The 25647-nt window shown below is 29.6% G+C and overlaps 1 protein-coding gene across 2 annotated transcripts in view; it reads right to left on the reverse strand.

Moving 5' to 3' along the window:
• Nucleotides 1-21296, reverse strand: part of LOC129912429 (adenylate cyclase type 9) — a 106505-nt gene extending 85209 nt beyond the window's left edge. Inside the window, exon 1 of one of the 2 annotated variants that reach the window (XM_055990646.1) lies at nucleotides 20897-21296. The gene's annotated coding sequence lies outside the window, so the exon portion shown is untranslated. Of the gene's footprint in view, nucleotides 1-20890 lie in introns of both variants that reach the window. The other variant, XM_055990645.1, reaches the window with a different exon arrangement.
• Between the last annotated feature and the right edge of the window lie 4351 nt (nucleotides 21297-25647).

Below are 25647 nucleotides of genomic sequence, written 5' to 3' on the forward strand. Positions count from 1 at the left end.
AAAGATTTAGTAAGGTCAGGACAGGACAGGACTTTTTACCGACTTCCAAAAAAGAGGAGGTATTCAATTCGTCTGTATTTTTTTTATGTTTGTTACCTCATAACTTTGAACTAATTCAACCAATTTTGATAACTCTTTTTGTATTAGAAAGCTGTTACCTGCAGTGTGGTCCCATTTCAATTTCGTGCAGTTATGGCCATAGAAACTATTAGAGAAACCATAAAACCCAGTTTTGATCCATGGAAGTCGGTTTTGTTTTTTTTTGATAAAAATGATTATTTTTATATATTATTGGTAGATTCGCCTTAACATTTTGACCATTTAATGTTATTTCAAAAGAATAAAAATGATTTATTGAAAACAATCATTTTTAACGAAAAAGGCAAAAACATAAAACTTTTTTTTTCTATGATCGCCCTTAAATCCTTTTTTTAATATGAAAACCTTGGATAAATTTTATATCAATTAAAAGGTATTTCGGCTCATAATATTCACCTTGGTTATGTCTAAACGACATCTACAAAAAGAGTTGGAATTTTTTTAAAGCAATAGCTTTTCATAAAAAAAAAAAAAAAAAAAAACAGAAAATCAATTTTTTTTTTCTTCCATCATCCTAATGTCCCTTTTATATGAAACTTTTATATCATCTGAAAGCTTATTATTTAAACTTTAATATTAAGTCTTAATCATATCTATACGACCGACGTCTACAAAAAAGTTAAACATTTTTAAAGCCAACCATGCCGAAATTTCAAACTGAGATTACAGTACTTCCAACACTGGTGGTTGGTCATCGGACCAACAGATCTCCTTAGGTATTTTGTGGTAATTTAGCTAATTTTTACTTGCGATATAGGTACTATAGAGCAAGTTTAGGATTCGTAAAAAAAATCGAACTCGAGATAACAATTTTACATGACATTACGATGATGGAGAATGCCAAAAAAGTGGGTCCGGCAATTCTGTCTGTCTGTCTGTCTGTCTGTATGTATGTACCTAGCCTAAACTATTCGAGTGATTTTGTTCAAACTTGGTAGTTAACAGTTTTGGGTGATTCCCTAGAGGACAAATTCAAATTTTTTTTTTTTGGGACCAAAATTAACGGTACCTGTCATATAACGGAAATAGAAAAGTTAATTTTTTTCAAAAACGGCTCTTACGATTTTGATTAAAATTTTAAGAGCCAACTTTCGAAATAAAAAAAATATTTTTTTACCGTTATTAACGGTACCTGTCATAGAACGGTTTTTTTGATTTATGAATACCTCTTTCAAGACCACCCCGATTTGAACGAAATTTTTTATACAAAAGCGTTTAACTGAAGGTGACATTAAAATTTTAGAAAGTTTTCAAAAAACTCATTTTTGGATTTTTTTAAAATATTTCAAAATTTTTTTTTGAAAAATCTATTTTTTGAAAACGGGTTTATGAAAAATTTTGAAATTTCGTTTTTATGCGTAAATAAATTATTTCTTCAAAATGGCATACCAACTTTTTTTTGAAAAATGTTAGAAAATTTTTATATATAAAAAATTATTTTTTTAAAAAACGGCTCTAACGATTTTCGAAAATTTTTTTCTAAAAATTCCTTTTTATACAAGAAGTAAACATGCATACTTGGTTTTTTTTGAAGGTCATTTAAAACGGTATTTAATTAATTATAAAAACAGATTTTATTTTTTTTAATTTCTTGAAAATATCAAATTTTAAATTTGCTTAATTTTCTTGAATAAAAAGCTTTAACATTAGAGTAACTTTAAGCATAAGAGCAAGTACGTGCGACCCCAGTCGTGCATTTTATTTAATTTAAGATTGTGTAGCTTGTAGTACCTGTTACGTTATGTACAAATAAAAAAAATGGTTAAAAAAGGTCAAACAATTTGGGGCAAAAAAACTTGCTTTTCTCGTTTTTCGGTCAAAAATTATTTAACAAATTCAACGCTTGGAAAAATTCCTAAAATAAAAAAAAAAAAAAACACCTAAGAAGAAAAAAGTAGGTGTTTTTTAAAAATTAATATTTTTTTCAAAACGCAGCGCTTTTAAAAGAATCCGTATTAGACTCTAAATTTTTTTCATAAGCTTTCCATTGGCATAACTCAAATGTCTGTAAAAAAAAACATTTCCCTACCCATAAGAACCACTTTTTTGAAAGTCTACCTCATGTTTTCGTTCTAAAAAACCCTTTATAACTTGATTTTGATTTTTTTAGAATCTTTTCAACACCTTTGTCAGCCTAACAATAAATTTATCTATCGATTAAAAAACAACTTTCTACGATCCACACGTCGCGTTTAGAAAATGTCTTTTTTGCAATGTCATTTAACCCTATTTAATGATTGAATTTTAAAAAATGCTTTATTAGTATTACAGAAAAAACTTACAAAGGATCTGGACTATGGTTGACGATATTTGAAAAGTACTTAATATTTTTTTAAACATTCAGGAAATTTTTTATATTTAGTTCTATTAAAATTATTCTTTTTTGAACCTTTATGCAAAATCGTTTTAGCGTTTCTCTTGTCATTCTTAATTTCTTCAAGCAAAATGGACTTTTAACAAAAATTCCCAAACAAAAGTTAAGATCCACAAAAATTTCCATTCAAAAATTTAGTATCAATCTGCAGTAAATTAATTAGGGGGATTTTTTCTTTACAAACAAAAGAATACTCCAAATGATCTTATCAGCATATTAATGGCAAAGCTATACAGTAAACAATTCGCATTATATCTGACTGAATGGATTTTTTTTTTGTCCAAACTAAAGAGATGATCAAATAGTCTGGAAAACAAAAAAAAAAAAAAGTCCAAAAGTCACTGGCTGGTGTTTGATTACCAGTTTTAACCAAAAAATTCACAAGCTAATTCACTTGAACTGATTTTGTTCAAGTCTTACACCTCTTTCTCATAAATAAAATTACAGGGTGTTCAAGTAAAGTAGGTACTTTCACTTTAGATTTTATTTTTTTTCAATTTTTTCAGCTTGTGTGTTTTAAAAATGTGTGATGATACCAGTTTTAATGTAGATCTTAAAGAATTATTTCATTCACAGTTGAAAATCATTATAAGCAATTTCTTGACAGGACATTTTTATGTTTCGATTAGGGACTTGATTTAATGGATACAAATTTCTTCTTCTGCTTAATTTCTGGTTTATGTTATATAACTTCTAAAAATATTAAAGACTCTAACAATAACTTTTCAAAAGAAATTTGTCTGCTAGTTGATTTTTATTTTTTTAATTAATTACTGGAACACCCATATCATCTGACAGTTTTTCGCTTGAACTCTACCAGACAGTGAACACACAAGTAGACGAAGTGGCTAAAATGTAAATTTATTCATGTAGGTACTGAAATGATGATTGAACAGCCGGTGACGCGAACGACAATAATATACCATCAAACCTACTGTAAAATAATGTGGTTCCACTGGTTATTGACTCAACAAGGAACAATATAAAAAAAAAACATACTGACTAGCTGCTACTTAAAAAAAAAAAAAAAACAAAACTTGCAAACCAAAACAGATAACGATAAATAACTTTACTTAATGAACGAAAAAAAAAAAATAATAAGAAATAAACGAGGACGCAACAATGGACTACTGCGAACAGACGGATGAAACAAAAAAGGAAAGGTCGTTCCGTTCCGATCCGGTCTGGTTTCGATTTTCACTTCGTGGTCGATGAATGTTCGAACTTTGTGAACCTATAATTTCTCACCAAATTGTCTGGCTTTGATCTTTTATTGGCACCTCCTGTCATGATTTCGGATTTATGCAGACAGTTTTTGTTTTTATGTAGGTATATTCTTCGTTGGGATGAAAGAGTGAGATACATTTTTATTTTTAGGATATACAAAATTTGATACCTTAATTAGAGATTTATACCCCAAACCATCACTAATAAAAACAGGTATCGGTAGCAGAAAAGCAGACCATGCGTATCTAACCTACTAGACAGACAGAGAGAATTTTTTCTCATTAATATTGGCAAGTCAATTTGTATCTCTATTGATTTCATTAAGTCTTGAGGTATTTCATTCTCGTGTTTCTAATTACTATTTTTAGGGGTTTCTTTGAATTTTTTTTTTTTTTTATTTTTTTTTTTTTGGGAATTTCTTATATTAAATCATGTTTTGTGGTTTGATTTGATCGTAAATATTTAAATTAATAGAAAATATTGAATGAATTATAAAAAAGTTTAGTTTTTGGTAGACGTAGGTACACACATACAAAAAAAAATCAATTCTTAAGTTATTTTTATAATTCACAAATAATAACATTGAAGTAATTTTATGATGCTGTGCCAAGTTTCAAATTGACAGTTTGCAATATGTTTACAAAATTTTGTGTCAATTTAGCATTTTTGATATCTGTACTGTTTGTTTTAAAATACATGAATCTTTGTTTGACAATCATTTCAAATAAATGAGATTTTTGTAACATGTTTAAAAAATTTTAATTTTAAATCTATTAAAGAAAAAAAAAACAAAGATGTGACACTTAATAAAATTAGTACAATCTTGTCACATAAACACAGAATTGTTAATTTCTTATGTTAACATAATCATTGCTCAATATCTTGTACCAAAATAAAACTCCAAGAACTAACAATAATGATTTGACAAAGTCAAAAATGCATCCTGAATAATTGAAAGAAATAATTGTAATGTAAACCTTCTAAACTTTAGAATAAATTCTATGTTCGAACACATAAGCAGACATGCACTTTTTGAAGACAATGGTAGGTACTCTTGGAGGCTTTGTCAATTTCTCACATGAGGTAGTAACCCTGAAAAAATATGACACATTCGATAAATTATTTTTTGTTTTCGGAATTGTATAATGACTTCTTTAAATTGCTTACAATCAAGGTGCCAATGACAACCAGAAAGAAAGCTTAAAGTTCTAACCTCTGCATATCGTTTGTAACGATTTTCCACACAAGAAACTAGAAAGTTTATAAAAACTTGTCTTCAGTTTTCTGTGCGATTACTGGTTGATGAGATAACTATAGTCAAAGACAAAACTATCATTATTTATCGTTCAATACTCGATTTTTCAACTAGAAGTGATGGAATGAGAGTCTTCAAAATAGTAAACTAGAACGATATGAAATTGTTTTTTTCTTTTCCTAACAACAATTACTTAGGTCGAAATTGGTATTTTTCAAGCCAATATACTAAAACAAGCCAATATTCAAACACTTACAACCAGTTTTAACAAAGATACGGCTTTTTGAACCCCAGTTAATAAAGTGTTTTACCTTAAAAAAACATGAAAAACGTTGAGACTTGGCAAAATTACTAAGTAGAAGTAATAACCCCAAAAAAGGTGCAAGACAATAATGCATTTTTTGTAGTTTTCTTAAAATTGTTGCTTGTATCAAAAAATGTGTCTTTTGGTATTGGTAAAAAATTTGGCATTTCTTTTTGGTATTTCTTTTAATTAATTTTATGTTTTAATTAATTTATACATAGTAGGGATTTTTTCGAACAAAAAAGTTCCAAAGTTCTTAATGTTTAACTGAAAACTGCAACTTATAACTATCGGTCAAATTAACCATACTCAACCTCTCAACTTATAGTCATTGACTGGGCTAATTTTCTTCCAGAATTAATTAATACAAAATTAACTGAGTGCTGACTATGTACTACCAAACAGGCTTTAATACTCTGTTCACACCGAATCAAATCCAAGATTTTCGGACAAAAAACATTTTCGTTTTCATAATCTACTTAGTTCAAAATCTAGATTATCGCAAAAAAAAAACAAATTGTTTTATTAATAGAGGCAATTTTATAACACTTTTATAACAGTTTAACACTTTACCTACTATTGGAAACTGTTTTTAATTTTTCTGATAAATAAGCGCAAAATGAGTCATTTGAAGCGTTTACTTATTTCAAACAATCATAATTTACAAGAAAAAGCTAAAACAAAATACCTTTTTTATTTTCTCATTATATTAAATTTTTTTATTTTAAAAGTTTACAAAAAAATTATGCAATTTAAAAGCCAAGTATTTCTTCTAAAGAATAAAACCATTTTTAAATTTTTACAATGCGCAAAAAGTATAAGAATAATTTATTGAAAACAATTATTTTCATCAAAAAAAGCAAAAAAAAAAACATGAATTTGTATCTTCTCACGTCATTAATTCCATTTTTTTCCTAACAACCTATACATCTGAACGCTTATTGCCTAAGCTCAAAATATATATATCGATCAGGTCTATGAGACATCTACAAAAAGAGCTAGAATTTTTTGAACTCGATCAAATTTCATTGAAAAAAGCAAAAAAAAAGCATTTATTTAATGTTCTAAGGATATGGAATCAATTTTTTTGTTTGACAACCTTTCATATGACGTATCAATCTCATTTCAAAGATGCCTACAAGAGAAGAAATGCAAGTTAATTGTATCAGGATGCTCATAAAAGTTTAATAAAATTTCTATCTGCTCTTGGTCAAAAGTTATAACCTGTTGAATTTTAAAATTTTATTTTACCATTATCTCAAAATTGTGTATACAAAAATGATTGAAACTTCGCACACATTTAGTCGTGGTCATGGTCTATCATTATACTCCATATACTTTATTCCTGTATCTATTAAAGAAAAAAAGATAAAAATAAAAAAACCATGAAAATGGGTCAAAAACGGGCAAAAAACGTGTTTTTTTAAAAACTTGTTTCTTCCGTTATTCAATCAAAACTCACTAAACAATTCCAATTGTTATAGGCCAAAACCTACATGTTCTATAAGTTTGAGATTTTTTTAACGCTCCAAAAACTCCCCAAAAATACCCCTAAAAAACAAGGTGTTTTTCAAAAATTCATATTTCAAAACGCAGAGTGTTGGAAAAAAATCCGTATCAGACGCCTAATTTTTTTTTTCCTCATCTTTCACCTGGCACCTTGAGAATTGTCGAAAAAAAATGTTCCCTACCCAAAATCATCATTTTGTCATAGCCCCAACATGTGTACAACGTTCAAACAAAACGTTATAACTTAGTTTCAAAATTTTTTAGAATTTTTTCTTAAATGCAGTTATTCTTAAATTAGTCTCATCTATCTATAGCAAAAAAAAACAACCCTCTACAACTTCGCGTTTAGATTTTTGCTCAAATTTCCTCTTTTTTGTTTTAAGTTTTAGGTTATTATCTTTCAAATAAGCTATAGAAGATTTTTGTATCTCTAATAGTTTATTTTTAATTTTGAATTGAAATTTTTGCCGCGAAATTTTTTGCCGCGAGAGTGGAACGGGAGAAAATGGCGTCACTTTTTTGTGGTGGCTGCCATGGTTCATTGATTTATAAGACGTTATCACGTCAAAAAAGATAAAAATAATGGGAAATTTATGACTACGAACTTAGCTACATACAAATTTGATTAAGCTACAATTCTTTTAATGAAATGTTTTCAAAGGATACACCCCAAGTTCTACGCAGCTTTTTGTACCTTTTTTTCTTTACAAACAAAAATTAATCCGCCTCTGAGCAACAGCTCTTGTATAGTTTTACATTTCCAATAAGCATTTTCAATCTGTTACGTAGATAGAATATGTACCTTTTTCCGTGGTTTATTTGCAATATCATGGGCCTACCTCTACATGACTCGAATTTCACTTATTCAAACTCACAGTATGTTGTAACACCATCCCCCAAAAATTTACTCATACCAATGGAATTGAAATACTTTTGTATACCTCTACGACCTATAGCAACTCGTAATCCGTATATCACGTGCAAAATTATCCCCAAAACATGTGTTTACTTTGGAAATTAAATGGAAGTGCTAATAATAATACAACGCACATTTTTTTAAACATATTTTTCGTATTTATTTTTAACATGACAACGTGAGATGGAGACCTCTCCTTTTTTTTCTGTCTATATAGGATGTCCGAACCGAATACATTATTATATCTATCTGCAATTAACAACTGGAGCACAACTTCTTTTCCATTTTTATTGACCATTCACATTTGGACCAATATGTCAATCAGTCGTGTATGGCGAATATTTTCTTAGGTTACGTTTTTTTTCGAGATTGAATGCAAAAACGAAAAAAAAAAAACAAATAAATAGCCCGGTCAAGTTGAGCAAAGGCCGCACGATTAGACCGACGTTGTCGTTCCTCGTGCTCCAATTTTTGTTTTCTTATACACTTCAGTTAGCTGGATTAGTGATAGAAAATTAAAAAATATTTAAGGGTTGATGTTCACGAAGCAAATGGGAAAAACACGAATAAATCAAACAAACATTGAGGAGTAATAAAATGATTTTCCGCTTAAATTAAGTGGATTTCTTTTAAATTTGCACATTCAAGTAATCAAGAAGATTTTTCCGCTTAATTTAAAAACGCAAGTAATCTTTGCTAAAAACCAAACAGAAATCCGCTTAATTTAATTTCAAATCCGCTTGATTTTATGTGGTCTTTTTTCTCCATGTGACTGTTTAAATTAAATGGATTTTAAGTTTGTGCATTTAAGAAATTAAGAAGCTTTGTCCATTAAATTTCAGGCGGAAATCATCTTGGCAAAAAACCATGCGAAAATCCGCTTCATTTAATGTGAAAACTTCTTGTTTTCAGGTGGTCTTTTTGCCCGCTTAAATTAAGTGGATTTCGTTTAAATTTGGCAGTTTCAAGAAATTAAGAAGATTTTTCCGCTTAATTTAAGACGGAAATCATTTTGGCAAAAAAAACATGCAAAAATCCGCTTAATTTAATGTGGAATCCGCTTGTTTTTATGTGGTCTTTTTTCTGTAGTAAACCAACAACAGTTCTAGGTTCGATCCCCAGGTGCCTTTTTTTTCTAGTTAAAATGTTTATACATAGAAGCACATGGATTTTCCGCTTGTTTTAAGGTGGTATTTTTTCTCCGAATATGTATAATTTTCAGTTAGAGCAGAAAAATGGTTCTCCGTAAAAAATTGACCTGTCTATAATAACGAACCAGAATGTATAATCGGATAAGTATATGCATTAGAGCTTAGGGAAAAGTGAGCTGGCACGTGCTATATCGTGCCTCTCGCTTTTATATAAGGCGGAAAAGATGACCATGATGGGTATGGGCATAGAAAAATAGAGGCTGAGTAGGAATTACATATTAATATATTTATTTCATGATAATATGATTACATAGTAATTTGGAGATTTACAAAAAGAAAAATCCCTTAAAAGAAATACAAAAAAAAAAAAAAGTATACGTAAATGTACCATATTAACCCAAAGAAATGAAAATGATGTGCATATGTGCGCAGAATATCAAACAGTCTCAGTAATTTTATTATCCGAGAAGCGACAAGCGAATATATAGTTATACGATCCACCTTTACTCGTATAGTTTGCCCTTTTTCACTTGACATTTGAATAAACAAATGGAAATTCGATATTAAATTTGTAAAGTAATACAAATATATTTATTAACAGAGCGTGGTGGCGGTCGGTCGCGGTCGGTGGCGGTGGACATAATGTCATGTTAAAAATGTTTTCCTAAGAAATATGGAAATTGAATGCACCTGTGGCCGCTAAAAGGGAGATCGCATTATTCAATGTCATTTTACTAAGTTGGGGTTCGGAATGCATGTGGAATTTTCTTTCCTTACACAAATTCAAAGTAATTTGTATTCGCTATTTTGCAAGGCAAAGCTCTTATTAAGCTATTAGTTGTTCTTAGGAATTTAATTCTGCGGAAAAAATCGGTGTTAGTTTTGTTTGTTCAAGTGTTGGTTGTGTGAATTTGTTTAACAACTGTTAAAACAGCAAAACAACTCATAACTTGAAATATTTCTAGGCTCAGTCAATAGTCGCCAAGAATCTTTATAAAACGAGCAAATTTCCTATATTTACGATCTTAAAGCACCGAATATTCATGAGCAATTATTCTACTTGTAGATTATGCATTAAAATGCCAATTCAATGAAGAAAACTGACTGCAGCTGCAGTACAAATTCAATCAATTTATACATCCAATTCATTACTTACTGGTACTTTGTACTTACTCTTTCAAATTGCCTTCAATAGAAAAGTTCAACATATTCAAGTAACTATAATTGACAAACTACTTGTGACAGCTTTTCAGTAAGTAATTTATAAATTTATTTGATTTTATGTTGAGATGTACTTTTATGCAGCTTGGCAGCTACCTAATGATTATTCCACGAAAGTCGGTAGAACGGTAAATGGCGCCCAATGCCAATCAGTTCATTGTAATTTGGTATAAAGTGTGTCGTTTTTCTACTCTAGTATAATTTGATCGTAAAGTTCTTCATAGGCTCTTATTGCGAATGTCATTTGTCTATCGATAGACGACTTTTGTCGATAGTCGAAGAGCTAAGAAGGTATTTAGGCATTGTCTTCTCTTTTTGACGTGATAACGTCTTATAAATCGATGAACCATGGCAGCCACCACAAAAAAGTGACGCCATTTTCTCCCGTTCCACTCTCGCACTTTCGCAGTGCGGCAAAAAATTTAGATTCAAAATTAAAAATAAACTATTAGAGATAAAAAAAATCTCCTATAGTTTATTTGAAAGATAATAACCTAAAGTTTAATCCAAATGAAGGATTTTTGAAAATTCCGTCATTTAATAGGGTAAACAGGGGTAAAACGGAAAGATGACATTTGGGCTAAAATCTAAACACGTGGTCGTAGAGAGTTGCTTCTTTTTGCTATAGATAGAAAAGACTGATTTAAGGATAACTGCATTTAAGAAAAAATTCTAAAAAATTCTAAAAAATTCTGGAACTCCGCTATAACGTTTTGTTTGAACGTTGATTAGGTGTTGTGGGTATGAAAAAATGTTGATTATGGGTAGGGGAAATTTTTTTTGACAATTCTAAAGGTGCCAGGTGAAAGATGAAGGAAAAAAAATTAGGCGTCTAATACGGATTTTTTTCCAACACTCTGCGTTTTGAAATATGAATTTTTGAAAAATACCTACTTTTTTAGGGGTATTTTTGGGTAGTTTTTGATTTTTATCTTTTTTTTTGGGCGTTCAAAAAATTTCAAGTTATATAGGACATGTAGGGCTGATAAATGCGCATACATGTGCAAAAAATTGGAATCGTTAAAAGATTCTAATTACTTGCTAGAAATGACCATAAGAGGGAGATTTTCAAATACAATTTAAGCTGAATCTAGAATATCTATATTAGATTTGATGGAAAAAAAAACTTGGAAATAACGAGAGGTGAGTTCATGGAATGAATATTTCGATAGAGAAATTAATCAGGCAACGCAAGTTTGTTAAATCATTAGCAAATGGGTATATGTTTATGTTTATTACTCTGTTTAACTTATAGAGATATTTTGCTGGTTAACAAATCAAAAATTTGCCAAAACTTATGATATTATGATCAAGTTGCAACAAAAACTTCTATATTGCATAATCATATACTCAGAGGCGTACACTCCCTTGGGGCAAGCGGGGCTATACCCCGGGGCCTCCGACCGACCCCAGGGCCCCCACTGGAGACAATGCAGAGAAGGAAACTGTTAGCATAAATTGAGTTACGAAGTAACCAGGGAGACAAATTATGTCATTCAGTGTAATGTATAATGCATTGGTAGCCACACAATATTATGTATATTGATTTTAAAAAAAGGTTACCCCAAGGGCCCCAAAAAGAATTAACTGCTTTTTTAAAAGAAAAATTATAATTTTATCTTAGGGCCCCAAAAAATACATCAGGACCCAATATAAAAACATTACGTTATTGGTAGCATTCCGAATATTACTTCAGAACAGAGGCCCCAATACCTATTAATTTTTAGCTCCAAAAAAATTATATTATATTTTAGGGGCCTCTAAGCACTTAATTTTGAGGCTCTAAAAAAAATTTTTCAAGGGCCCCAAAATAAAATTAATTATGTCTGATGATGGAAAATAAAATATGTATTTATTACTTCAGAACAGAGGCCCCAAGAACTATCAATTCTAATTGTATTTTAGGGGTCTCTAAATATTTTTTTTTTTGGGGGCCCCTTGTACAAGTGTTTACTACTTTTATGAGAGACATTTTAAGTAAGTATAGCAAAGTGCATTACGAACATATTAAAACAGTAAAATAAACCTAAAAATAAATAAGCCATACAAAAAAAAAACGTATGGCGTATACGTAATTTTTTTTTTGTAACTAAGGGGCCCCCAAATATTAAAGGGGCTCCAAAATTTAGTCTTACCCCGGCGCCCCGGTGACTCAAAGTACCCCACTGCATATACTATACTCTTAATAGTTTACATTCCTTTAAGCAAAATTGGTATATTCAAAAATGCTTACAAGTTCATAACTATTGTTCACCCCATAAGACAACGATGATTTAATTAAGCTATTAGATGCACATGGTAACGCAACAAATTGCATAAATTACATATATTCTATTATCGTTTATACAAAATGATTGATGGCATTCTTATCAGATGATTTATAAAGAGTGTTGTTTTTTTTTAAGAAGTTCACACATAAAGGCGTAAGATTTTAATAATACTTGCTTATATATTTATATTTTTTGTAAAACTTTCTTAATTGATTCAATATATAATTTTTAATTGGCGTTTAATTTCGATGTAATCACTTGCAACTATCAACTATCTGTAGATAAGACAGTCAATTTGTGAAGAACCTCTTGTGAAACTTTTTCCTTAATTTAATTACCTATATGGAAATTTCTTAATAAAATAAATTTAATATGTAACTGGCTGGTTTTAGGTTTTAGTTGTTTTTCTTTCTTAAACGACAAATTCTGGTGATGCTATCTTGACAGAAATTGTTTTTTTTTTCTCTGAGTGTATTCTTGATTTTATGAAAGAATTGAAAATAATCAAAGTTACTCTTTGTGCCTGGCTACACAGTGATTTTTCAATCGATTGAAAAATCACATGCGGTGGCTACACACTGTTGTGCCCAACCACGTTCCACTTTTACATTTTCTAGGAACAAACGTCAAAAAGAGAAACAATTTAGCAATGGAACTGTACTACCCTCAGAAAATTCAATTCCCTTCGTGAGCATCTTCCCCCTTCACTCCTCATCCTCCTTGCCAACAAACTCACTGCTTAGGCGATTGAAAAATCACAGTGTAGCCAGGCACTTTAGGCTAGGCGCACACATGCGATTTTAGTCGAGCGATTATTCAGTCGCAAAAATGGATCACACGGATTTCAATGTAATTGAAATTCTTGTCATCTAATTTGCGACTGAATAATCGCGCGATCAAAATCGCATGTGTGCGCCTAGCCTTAAGGGTAGGTGGACGGTGGACCACCTACCACCACATAAACGGCTCAACGTTTATAAATTGTTGGATAACTTTCAAATTTGTAAAGATAAATTGAATGAAGTAAATTTTATTATTTAGTTAATAAACAAATTTGAGCAATTGTAATTTTGAGGAAACAAAACACGATCATTTTGGTCGTTTTTTTAGTACGACCTATTTGTTTTGTGTTGGATTTTAGTCACACTAAAAATTTCATTTATTTTAATTCTATTTTGAATTGAGATTGAATCAAATTAAGAAGTAAAGCTTTTTTGAAAAATTAGAACCAGAAAAATCGAAACTGATGCTATTTTTCTTGAACTTGCAATGCTGGTTACGATTCTGCTCCTCGGATTTCTTTGTTAAAAATTGTAAAAACAGAATGAAATTATGTAAACGACATTTTTTTTTGAATATGAAGTTATCATGTATATTTTTCAAACACCTCAGATATATTTTTGACCAGGTGAATTTTTGTATTCAATAGTTTATTTTCTATTTTCTTGGGATGTTTTTGACTAAGATAATAAAAGAATTTAGAAAATGCGTTTTTTTTTTTAACTAAAGCCTTACATGTGAGACAACGCAACCCTGACCTGTTTTTTTTTTTCAATTGTGTTGTTTTGAGGCTCAATAACCCTTTTTGACATGACTCACACAAATCTAAATAAATAAGTTATTTTCGTTCATTATTTTCAGAACTAACAAAAAAGCGTATATCTATTTGGAAATATCTAATAATGTCTATAGATAATTGAAGCTTCTGGTATTCACAGAATTTCCTGCTTTTAGTTGGTTTGGTGTGATTAAGCCAATTACTGGTCTGTCATTGGGCTCCCATTCATAACGCTTATATAGCTTCCTCATATACATGCTTTTAGTTTATCTAACCGAAACAACACTATACAGTATACAAAATGTGCACTTGACATGCACTGTTGGTAGCTAAATTCTATTCATATGTATAATCTTTTCCCATCACAAAACGACCTCATCTTATTCAATATAAATAGTTACTCCGTAGAACAAAAAAACTGAAAAAAAAAACTGTTAATTTTCCAAGTCAAATTAACGTCGCTCGTTGCTTTATCTAAACTATATATCAACACGGAAACATTGGAAAATGTTCCAGTTACACATGTAGTCACCCAAGATGAAAAATCATCATCACACTAAAGTTGTTTAATAATTTCCAGATACAAGTAGATTCTAGTGGATGTAGGGTAGATTACATTTGTTTGTTTAATATTTCTTGGGATTTCGAAGTTTTCTCGATTTCTAAGTTTATTAAAAATATAAAAATACATAAAGAAGGAGTGTTCGGATGAAACATGAGTTCAACATTTCTTGTCTGAGTATTCTACTACTGGTACCTACTGGCTACCAACTGAATCACCCTAATAACATGTTCCTTATTTTTATACAAAATAAAAACAGCACCTATCTTTATCAATTTACCGACGGAATCTTTATATTTTTTTTTTATTTGTTCATTGTGACTTGATTGATATATTTATTTAGATTCCAGTTTCTTGATAATTGCTTAGCATTCCATACAAAACAATTATATTATAAACGCTTAGAAACATCTTTGACAAATTAAAGATAGTTGTATCTTGTTTGTTCATTTGTTTGTTATTTTTTCTTTTTTTTTTTTTATTTGAAGCGTGATGCTATCTTAAATGAATAATGAAAACATTTGTCTCACTTATGTATTTCTGAGTCAATAATATGGGACTTTAAATAGATATAGGCGCAGTTTTGTTCAATCTTTAATTTGTCCAATTTGTTTAATGTATTTTAACTATGAGCGGCAGCAGCGGCGCATTCTTATGAACATACTTTTATTAGGTTATTAATTTTGTTCTATGACTATCAGCTGATACTTTTAGTGTAACAAGTGTTTGTTTTCAAAGTATTTTTTACATAAGAATTTATAAACAAAATTAGAATGTTTAGGTACTCTTATTACAGAATTTTGAAACATGGTTTTTGATGGAAGAAATATTTTAACAACAAAATTACAGGTACTAAATATAATATATTTACTTGTTCTATAAAGTAAGTAATATGCAAAACCAATGGAAAAATCCAAAATGGGTTTTCGTCATGCTATCCGTCGGTTTTCAAAAATTTTCAATAAACTTTTGAATTTTTTTTTTTTGAAAAATCAATTTTTTGAAAACTGTGTTTTTCGAAATTTTTGCTTTCAAATTTTTTCTTAAAAATAACGTACTAATTTAAGAAATGTTATTATATTCCAGTCAAATAAGGATTTCACCTCGGAATGAATGCTAATAGAAATTTTTTTTGCTCAATACCTGCGTTTTGGCATTCTATAACATACCTCAAAAGTCTAGAAAAATCTCATGTCCGCAAGTCGCGATTTTTAAGGTCATGGAGATTTTCAAAATTAGCAATAATAGAAAATGGTACTATATACACATATGATACATGACTTCGAGGTATTTTTTAATGCTGATGCCAAAAAATCTAAAATCAAGACAATCTGAAGTCTCTAAAAAAGTTATACCTGTTTTTCATCTGTCGGCCCATATTATTATAACAGTTGCAAACTTACTACTGAAAAACTCTTAAAAGTTATGGTAGAGGAATCAAATTTTGCATGAAGGTTTTTATATCCATTATCATTAAGAATCAAAACAATGCAATGCAAAAAGCATTCATATCTATGACAAAATGGTATTTTTTGAGAAAATGGGAAATTTTGGGATATGCACTAAAAAAACATTCTGGTACAATCTTGGAATTAGTGCTAATAGGCTAATTTTTTTGTTTCTATCTTTGTTTGGATATTCTATGACTTATGTCAAAAATCTAAAAAATCTCATGTCTAAAGCAAGTACGTGGGATCAGTTGTGGAATTTATTTTTAATCAAAATTGTTAGAGCCGTTTTTAAGAAGAAGAATTAATTTTGGGTATCTATGTATATGAAAATTACCCAGTGTTCATTATTCATTAAAAAATCTAAACTACCAAATTTAGGCTAGGCGCACACATGCGATTTTGATCGCGCGATTATTCAGACAACAATTTCAATGACTGCAGACACAATTTAAGAATGTGTGTTCTAGGGCATTGAAATCCTTGTGATCCATTTTTGCGACTGAATAATCGCGCGACTAAAATCGCATGTGTGCGCCTAGCCTTAAGGTAATTTTAAGATACGGATAAACAGAGAGATAAAATTGCGAGACCCTTCTTTTTTCGTACTCTCGCGTCATGTCTGCTTGTTATCACGACTTCAATTTGATATGTTGTACACTCGCAAGTAAAAATAGTGAGCTGATCAAAATCAAAAGGAATACAGAAGATTAAAAAAAAAAAAAAAATGCACGACTGGGGTCGCACGTACTTGCTCTTGCAGTTCAAAGCACTTTTATGTTAGTCTACTTGTAGATTTTAAAAGCTGGATCTAAATTTAAAAAAAATTGATATTGGGGAAGAGCCGACATTTAGGGTAAAATTTTGATAAATGAAAAAAAATTTTTTTGTTATTTGACTTTTTTGAGAAAAAATAAAAATGCAGTTTTATTGCCACTGCTTTAAATATTACGTATACAAAGTTTAATCAAAATCGTTAGAGCCGTTTTCGAGAAATTCGCAATATCGTATTTTTTTGTATGGGAAGTATACGTTCTAAACCAGATATAAAAGAAACAAAAAAAAAACCAACTTTCAGAATTCCATAAAAATCATCTGTACCAAATTTGAAGAAAATCCGTCCACCCGTTTAGGCTGTAGAAATGTGTACAGATGGACGCACAGACGCACAAACGGACGGACGGAATTGCGGGACCTACTTTTTCGGAATTCTCCATCATCGTAATGTTGGTTTTGATTAAAACCTCAATTTTTTTTTTCGACACGAAACCAATACTTGCCCTATAGAGCAAGTAAAAAAACAGTAAAATGACGGTGACGGTGCTAAATAAATTTCTGAACTTTAAGCCATGAATCAGGGTAATAGATTAACTAAAATAATAAAAATTTATTAAAATCATTTTTGGCAATTTTTTGTGCATTATTCATTTGAAATTGACAAAATGTAGATAAATTAATCAAAACGATCGAGTATTATCAATTTATTTATATTTTTCTTTTTTTTTTGGAAAGTGAAGTTGAATATGTGAAGAATTAATTAGATTTGTAGATTATCAAATCATTAACTCAAAAATAATCAAAATTATTGGATGATAGAATCTGCACTCAATTTTCAATAAAACATAACTCTAGTTAAAAAAAAATATAATAGTGAGCAAAAAAAAAATTGTAATTGTCTCGAGATATATTTTGAAAAAATAGCACATTTTTTTCGTGTCAAAATGTAAGCTGCTTGTATCTCATCACAACACAATAAGTGTAGCTTCATCTAGAGTAACGTTAAATTCAATGAAACGAAAACTAGGTACTGTCCATTAATGTAGCCAACCCATATTTTGTTTAAATTTTTAACGTTTGCTAAGAAAAAAAATAATAAAATTCTGTAAGTAAATTACGTTACATTCATCGGAGAATAAGTTACATTTTTGTAAAATTTAAAACCTTAATTTATTTTCAATGCGTACAAAATTACAAACATTTTTAAAATTAGTGCTAAAAACCAACATGCTCAATATTTCATAGAAATAGTATAGGTACGAAAATATTCAGGTAGCTCATGTTACATAAATTTAGTAGATAACTTTTGTTACCTGCGGTAATTTTTAAATAGAATATTGTGTAAAAAATAAACAAGTTAATTTATTATAGCAATCATTAGGGGATATTGTAATCTTCTTTCATAGATGCATTTCGTTTAGTGTAAGTTTATTTTGCCTTCATGTTCATGTGAAATTCTTGTGTAGTTGCCCAACTTACACACTAAAAATGCTTGTAGATTACTCTTTTACTTCCCAAATTAAATTTCTAGCGATAAGAGTATATAAAAGGGAATCGTTTCTTGCAACTTACAAGAGTTGCCGTTAGTGAAGAAACCTTGAGGCGATGACAAGCATGTGAGTTGCATGGAGAAAAGATTTATCTACCAAAGATGTCCCTAAGCAACTGCTTATTTTCGGTAATGGAAACGTTCATATTAACGAACTAAATGGATTTATGGTTTCAGTCGATGTTCTTCTATTTCGATCCAAGAAACTTATCAAATCAACAAGAGTTTAAACATAATCTCATCCATCAATTAATCATTTTTGAAAGCGGCTATTTTTGGCTCCAAGATTTGTCAAAATCAGCTACTACCGTCTGAAATATTCTGGCAACACTGATCATGTCTTCAAGTTTTCTGCATTTGTAAATTTAGAATAGGTAACGCTGTGCAAAAAAGATAGGGGAACGTTTTATGGAACTTCAATTTGGGCTGGTACCATTTTTGCTTTATTAAAAAAAAAAATATTCATAAAGCAAAAAACGACTACTTTACATTTGACTATTCTCTGCCAATAAAAGTTGAAATCAATATCATTTTGCCATTTAGCGAAAGAGACAAGCCTGGTGAACTAGTAGCCTATGACTTCCAAACTATTAACACACTTTTAACGATACCTTATTTGTCAAATTAAAATAAGTAGTTTAAAAGTTATGAAGAAAATTCAAATGTAAATTTTAAGACAAGGTCTATCATTTGATGAATTTTTTTTTTGAAAATCAATATTAACGTACTGTGTTTTTTAAATCCTATTTTCTCCGAAGCTACTAATTCAATTTCAACGATTCATATAATTAATATAAATCAAAAATAAAATTTTGAAAAAATTAATTTTTGGATTTTAAAAAAAAAATTTGAAAAATCAATTTTTTGAAAACCGGACACTGACTATTTTTGAAATTTTTATTTTAGATGTTGATTGGTGATTACTACAAAATCTCATGCCAATTTTATTTTAAAACTTTTTTCCAAAAAATCATTTATAAAAAATTAGTTTTTTTTTAAAACGGCTCAACGATTTTGAAATTTTTTTCTAAAAATGAATTTTATTAAAGCAAATGAAACTGCATACTTGTTTTGGAGGGCAATTTGTATTCAGATGTTGTTTTATTTTTTTGAAAAACGATTTTTGATTTTTTTTATTTTATACCTACAATAATTATTACTTTTACTAAATTTTCTATATAAAAAGTCCTTCAAATTCTAGCAACTTCAAACCTAAATGCAAATTCGTGCGAACCAGTCGTTCATTTTATTTGTCTTAACTGAAGCACGTAACAAACAGATCACATTTTTTTAGTTTATGTCTCCTTAATTTATTTTCTATTCAATTTTTTGGAAAAAAAAATTTAAAGCTCCATAATTGTCCTCTAATTATAATATTTTAAAATAAAAGTAGAAAACATTTTTCTTTAAATATCAAAAAATTAAAAAATGTCTTTCAAAATCGAAAGTGAACGTTTAAGTTTATTCACATTTAAAAAGCAATACCTACCACCTCTAGTGACCATTTAATGGTATCCAGTTCCAGACCAATACACAATATCTCAACTAAAATTATGGTAACAGGTGTCTTTAATGTCTTTAACTTGAACAAAATATTGACTTTGATATTTAAAGGTACCTTGCAGCATTTTATATATATTGAAATTCACGTAAAAAAATATTATTAAATTAAATAAATATGTACCTAAGTCACCTCAATAAAGGGGGAGTTTTTTTTGTTATAAATACCTAAACGCCCTAATTTTGTTGACTGTTTGAAAATGTATGTCTTCATTTTAACAAGCAAACAATATCAAAAATTATTATTAAATTTTTGTTACTTCTTGTCACAAAAAAAAAAAAAAAAAAAAAACATAAAATAGTCAAAAAGATATTAATATCCCCCCAACAAAAGGACCTCTCTATTGTCATCATAGAAAGTCCTTTTTCTATTTCTTTTCTCATTTTTTTTTTTTTCATTAAATCTTATAAAGAAACAATAATGAAAACAACTTCTCCTTTAAAACCAACCCCCAAAAATACGATTACTAACAGTAAACATTTGCCTCCCTACCCTACAAATCCACTCCAATGACAAAACATGAACAAATGACAAACAGAGAAAACCAAAAAAAAAATTCCATTTGTAGCAAAAGAAATTACGTCACCTGTAGTACTAGCTACTACTATATCCTCTCTCTATCAGCTGTTTGTATAGTTAAAAAAAAAATCGACAAATATAGTAATTTCCAGTTAAAATTGTTGTCGTCGATTTCCCAAATCCGATAGGTAGGTATATTTTTCGCATTTCGAATCTAAATAATTACACCAAATAATGTCCAACAACAAAAAATATATAGACAATCCGGCGAGGCTAAACCCTATTAATCTATCTAGCTAACTCACAATCACCATAGCACACGCTCTATAATCCATTTGTAACTTTTTTTTTTTTTGTATCTATTGCAGACTTTTCGACTATCTATTATCATAAGAACCTGTTTTTCCTATAGATTCGATTCAAAAAAGAGAGATAGAGAGTGAGAAAGAGAGAGAAACAACAACAAAGAAAGACAAAAAACTAACTAACTATAAAAAGGAAAAACATAAACAAAAAAAAGTTTAATTTTTTTCTTGTTGCTAGTTTATCGCATCGAAACACACAAATGCAAAAAAGTCATATATACTCACACTCACTGTTTATATTGCTCTCCAGCAGCTCCCAGCATGAAAATTATAAAACCGCTCTAGGTTATTAACGGTGTAGAAGTTGAAGTAGAGAATCGCATTGTAAATCCACATGCAACGTCCAGCTGAACTTTATACATAAAGATGCAAAGTATCGTTGAGATGTGTTGTTGTTGCAGGAGTTTTTGGTGAATTTTTTCTTATCAACTTTTTCGCACTTATTCAAAAACACAAAAAAAAACCCAACCAACACACTTAGAAACACTCTTCTCAAGACATAATGCAACAACAACAACAAATAACACACAAAAAACAAGTGTGTTTCACTTCCTTTTATTTGCAATAGGGTGTTATTCTTTTGTTTTTCAATTTTCTTGAAGTTTTATTTTTTTTTGCAATACACTATTGATAGAAAGAAATAAGAACTTTAAGATATTTTCTCAACACAATACACAGATGCACCAACAATAAGATAAATAAATAAATAAAAATAATAGAAAATAAAAATAACAACCACTACACAAAATGTATCTATGTGAAATATCTAAAGTATCTAAAAAGATATTTAGATCATGCTCATGTACATTTGTGTTTTTCTTGCACTAGAAGCGACTCAGTGTATAGTAGAAATCAAACAAAATACAAAAAAAAAAAAAAAAAAACAAAAAAAAAACCTAAAGAACACGTGTACTCTGTGCTGTGTTGTGTATTGTATGCTGAGGGATAATCCTCACTATATCATCATCCTCACTTGCAAACTATACGACTAGAACAACAGACAAAAAAAATTGATTACTTTTTGGAAATATACGCGTGCAGTTGAGATACAAGATACAATAAATACAACTTTTGGGTGTGAATGTTATTTTTTTGCTATTTTGAAATTCAATTTGTATCTTTAAATGATTAGCAAAAAAAAAAAAAAAATAGATAGTTTAATTCACGGGAGAGTGAAAGATACCTATTCATTTATTTTAATTTTTTTAAATAAATTTCTATCTAGACGATATTATAACAACAACAAACAGATTAAAATACAAATAATACAAAAAAAAAAAACCAAGTCATGAACAAGTTGAACTTCTATTTAAAAAAAAAAGTGAGACTATATACATTGCCGGGGATAGTAAGTGCATGATATTACCGACCGACGACAAAGCAGACAGAACAACTTGGTTAATTTTTTTTTGTTTTTTTTTTTTTTAATTTTTAGTATAAAATTAAATGAAAAACTAACGCAAGGTGTATTAATATTTTATATTATTTTAATCCAAACGTTCCACCAGAGACGACACCAAAAATTCAACTAAACTAAACATGTATCTGAGCAACCTTGCTTGGTGGGAAAAACACGAATTCCGATTTCTAGTCGTTCTCAACATTACACAGCACAACATAGCGCAGTTCAGTTTTTTTTTCGATGTTGTTTGTATATTTTGTGCTGCTAGTGCTAGAGCTGGTTAAGTAGACTGTGATAGTTGTTGTTGTTGTTTAAATCCACTTGTGTTCTTTGTGTGTATATTTGTATTAATCTCTCAAGTGGTCTTTGTTGGGATATTTTTGTAGGAGGTTTTGTAGTGTTAGAGTACGATGGGATATTTTAGCAAGGATTTTTTTTTTGGTTTGGAAATAATTAAAATTGATCTAAGGCAGAGGCGAACGCAGGTGGGGTTTTGGGGGCTAAAACCCCCATTACCCGAAATTTTTTGTTAAAAAAAAACATTAATTTGCTGCTGAAATTTTCAAACTTTAGGACTTATAAAGTAGGTATTATGTTATAATATCGCTTTGTGAATGTGGATTGATTGGTGGGTCCTGGATGAAAACAAATTGAAATCTGATGGATTCAAGCCATTTTTTACCAACAAAATACAAATGTATGTTTACATATGTTTTTTGTTTATTGCTTTATGAAGAATCTTAGTAATTTTTATAAAAAAAAAGCGTGACAATTATGAAGGTGGTCCGGAAGAGTATTTTCGTCGGTCGGTGTATGTTCCGTTTTTGGACCATTTATACAGTTAAAGCTTAGTTTGTTCGTTGAATCGTTCTGGTGGTTGAGTCAAATGTCAACTCTCCACTACTTTAAGACCCCCCACGAACAAGTTTCAAATTAAGTTGGCAACAGTCACTTTGCTTTTCAAGCGACGATATATCTTCACGCAACTCCAAAACCGCAAATCCGTACTTTTGGACATTTTTACTTAAATGCATCATTTTACTTGTTATCGGTCCCTCTATTCACTGCATCGATCCCAATACTCCAACTGTTACCAGGAAGCCTTAACTATCAATTTCCGTTGCTCGAGTTTACATAAGATTGCATGAGTTTCCAAAACTTTGAAGAAGTTCTTCTCAAAACTACAATTTTGCGGTTCGTGGTTTTGGGTTTGTGCCCACGATATGTTCCCCGAAAAACATATTCAGTCCTATTGTGAGTTTTTTTTAAATAACCCCCCCCCCCCCCCTTAAAATTTTTTTCTGCGTTCGCCTTTGATCCAAGGTAAACAAATCATAGGGCCAGGAAAAAGCACATAAACATTTGAAACAATAAATGTTTGAATTAAAAAATGTCTCTACAAAAGTTCTTGAATACCTACAGTTTTTTTTTTGGCAATTTTTTGGTAATTTTTCAATTTTTCAAAAAAGGCTATAACGATTTTTGATTATCTCCCACACGCCCTTTGTATATAAAATCTATAGTACTATCATGAAGTGAATTTTTTAGTTTGTTCGCTACGTGAGTGGTTGCGAGGGCGCTTAGATCGAATTCAATAATGGGAGTAAGGAGATGAGATATACATTTCTGTTTGAAATTTGACATAGTTTTTAGTTCGTTCGCTAGCTTACTATTTTGGTGGAGCTGTTTTTTTTCATGATAGTACTATAGATTTTATATACAAAGCACACGACTATTTCAGTTTCAGTGGCAGAGGTGTTTAATTTTAAAATTAAAAACAAAAACGTGATAAGGACATTTTTTTTAATGTTAAGTTTATTATTTGTTATAATTGCTACAAAATGACATTCTAATTTTTATTTGATTTTTTTTTTTCAAAAAATTAGCTCAAAAGTATTTTTTATATTTTTTGTAAAAATGTATCTTTGTAAAATAAAAATAAAGTTACGAACTTGTTTTAGAGCTACAATACATTTATTAGAAGTTGTGATTTCCTTTAAAAACATAGTTTTTTATATTTTTGTTTAATTTACTTTTATCAAATTTAATTTATTTTATTTTTATTTCTTCATTATCGTATAAGCCCTGGTGTCGAACTACGGCATACGTACGTTAACGTAGTGACGCTTTATGTCTCTATCATTTTCTTCTGATTAAATAGAAAGAGCAATAGTCATAACGTTAACGAACGTATGTCGTAGTTCGACCCCTGATTTTTCAATCGTTAGTTAGACTATCAGAAGAATAAATGTCAATATAAAAAACTTTTATTCTTAGGAATAAGCTCTAACTGAGATTTATCGTTTATCTGACTATTGAATAATTGGCCCTAAATCAAATTGAATATACAAACTTCGTTTGGTAATTTAAAGGTATGTTTTACTAAAAATTCAAAGAAACCAAAATTAATTAACAAGCGTATACTTATTGAATAAAGCGGATTTCTACATGGTTTATGCCTTCTTTAATTAAGCACACAAATATTCTTAATTTCTTGAATGTGGTAATTAATAATAATAAATTTAAATGAAATCCACGCTAGTACGCTGCTGATGCGAAACGAAATTTTCCATACAAAATTTCGGAAATCTTGAACGAAATTAAATTTGTTTTGTTTTTGCTTTTAAACTTTATTATTTAATTTACTTTTATCAAATTTAATTTATTTTATTTTTATTTCTTCATTATCGTATAAGCCCTGGGGTCGAACTACGGCATACGTACGTTAACGTAGTGACGCTTTATGTCTCTATCATTTTCTTCTGAATAAATAGAAAGAGCAATAGTCATAACGTTAACGAACGTATGTCGTAGTTCGACCCCTGATTTTTCAATCGTTAGTTAGACTATCAGAAGAATAAATGTCAATATAAAAAACTTTTATTCTTAGGAATAAGCTCTAACTGAGATTTATCGTTTATCTGACTATTGAATAATTGGCCCTAAATCAAATTGAATATACAAACTTCGTTTGGTAATTTAAAGGTATGTTTTACTAAAAATTCAAAGAAACCAAAATTAATTAACAAGCGTATACTTATTGAATAAAGCGGATTTCTACATGGTTTATGCCTTCTTTAATTAAGCACACAAATATTCTTAATTTCTTGAATGTGGTAATTAATAATAATAAATTTAAATGAAATCCACGCTAGTACGCTGCTGATGCGAAACGAAATTTTCCATACAAAATTTCGGAAATCTTGAACGAAATTAAATTTGTTTTGTTTTTGCTTTTAAACTTTATTCTTATGTTTTTTCTTGAATTTTTGTATTTGTATTTTCATAATTTTTACTTTGCTATAATACCCGATGGTATTTTTTGGTTAACTTGAGCGCTGTTGACTTTGGAGACTTCAATTTTTTTCGTTTCGCTGTAGCAGCGTACTAGGCTTTAGACATAAAATTCTCTTATTTTTTGTGGAGACATTTTAATTAAAAAAAAAGAAAATTATTTCTTTTTTCGTGACCTTCTTTAATATAATTTAATAAATTATAAAAAAGAAAGATAACTAAGATAACTGGCAGCCACTAGGGATCGATCCTACAACCATTTGGTCATTAGGCGAGTCATTTACCT

Source organism: Episyrphus balteatus, chromosome 2 (assembly GCF_945859705.1).
Source record: "Episyrphus balteatus chromosome 2, idEpiBalt1.1, whole genome shotgun sequence".
Lineage (NCBI taxonomy): Eukaryota > Metazoa > Arthropoda > Insecta > Diptera > Syrphidae > Episyrphus > Episyrphus balteatus.